The sequence below is a fragment of the Trichechus manatus genome, unplaced genomic scaffold (genome assembly GCF_000243295.1).
Source record: "Trichechus manatus latirostris isolate Lorelei unplaced genomic scaffold, TriManLat1.0 scaffold00128, whole genome shotgun sequence".
Classification (NCBI taxonomy): Eukaryota; Metazoa; Chordata; class Mammalia; order Sirenia; family Trichechidae; genus Trichechus; species Trichechus manatus.
Window position 1 is genome coordinate 1,740,710 of NW_004444064.1, and position 1,636 is coordinate 1,742,345.

General features: G+C 49.0%; 1 protein-coding gene across 1 annotated transcript in view; it reads right to left on the reverse strand.

Moving 5' to 3' along the window:
- The window catches only part of PRMT2 (protein arginine methyltransferase 2), a 16,106-nt gene that overhangs the window by 5,121 nt on the left and 9,349 nt on the right, over positions 1-1,636 (reverse strand). The gene's annotated exons all lie outside the window — the stretch shown is intronic.

A 1,636-nucleotide genomic window follows, 5' to 3' on the forward strand; every position in this document is an offset into this window, starting at 1 on the left:
GGGACTATCTGTTCTTGGGAGGGTAGCGCGTTCCCTTGGACATGGAAGCTCCACGCTGGGACCCCTCTTGAACCTTGCCCTGTGCATCTCTGTATCTCTTTCTGTTATATTAAAGCTGTTATCTCGGGCATGGTATTTCCCATGGGCACTGAGTCCTTCCGGTGAAATACAGGACCCAAAGGAGTAGCGGGGGCTGGCTAGTCTGAAGTGGAGGGAGTTATGTGGACTCCTGGGCTTGTGGCTAGTACCCTGAGGGGGTAGAGGAAAACCCCAAATTTGGGGCTGGCTAGTCTGAATTGCGGAAACCCTGCTAGTGTAGTACTTAAGAGCTATGGCTGCTAACCAAAAGGTTAGCAGTTCGAATGCACCAGGTGCTCCTTGGAAACCCTATGGGGCAGTTCTACTCTGTCCTATAGGGCCATTATAGGGTCACTATGAGTCAGAATCAACTGGATGGCAATGGGTTTTTTTTTTTAATGGGAGTCTGAAGTGGGAGCCCTGGTGGCGCGGTGGTTAAGAGCTTAGCTGCTAACCAAAAGGTCGGCAGTTTGAATCCACCAGCCGCTCCCTGGAAACCCTAAGTGGCAGTTCTACTCTGTCCTATCAGGTTGCTATGAGTTGGAATTGACTCAATGGCGATGGGTTAATCTGAAGTGGCGGGGAGGGGTCATGTGGACTCCTCAGCTTGTGACTGGTATCCACTGACCTAGCCCTGGGTGAATGGGGATGAGAGACAGAAGGGCTGCATGCACAGCTGGGTATGAACTGAATAGGGAAGGAAGTTGAGATTTCCTCAGGATGCACCGGCATGTGGAGTGGGACTTATTCACCACACAATGTGGCATCAGAAGTGGGATCTTAGTCTCCCTGGACTGGTTTGTACGATGGCATAGTTGACAGGATTTGCTAGAGCAACCCTGACTGATCAGAGACGTAGCCAGGGAATCTTTCACTTCTCTCCATGTGCAACAATAAGACTCAAGAAGAGAACAGCTTGTGAAAGGCCAAGCTGGGTCTCCCAAGCAGTGCTAATCATGGTTTCCCCAGCACAGCAGCGGACACGGTCTCTGAGAAGAGAAGAATCTCAGGTAAGGAAAAGACAGACTCTGCTTGGATTAAAAAGAGTCATGCATATTAACACTTCATAATAATACTTGCATGTATCCAAAGAGAACAGATCTTATGTAAATCACTCATGAGAAGTTATACTAACTTGGATTTCAATTTTTCATAAAGGCATCTTTTTAATGAGCTAAAAATTCAAGACACTGAACACAATGTTCATACAAGAAATCGCATCTTACTTTAGGAAAAAAATTAATAATGGTATGTGAAGATCCCTGGGACTGACTGGGCTATGCCTGTGTCTGGAAACCTGAGTAAAATCCAACCCTCCTCTGTAGGTTTGTGTTACACCACAGCTGTCCCCACGTCATGTGACACTACCTGACTCAGGCACTCCCCCCCTACCCATCACATGACATTAACCCAACAGGGCACCTGTCTCCAACACGACACCACCTGAAATGGGCAGCCCCCCCCATCACACGACACCACCTGACCTGGGTACCCCTCCCCCATTGCATGAAACCATCTGACCTGGGCACCCCTCCCCCATCACACCACCACCTGACCC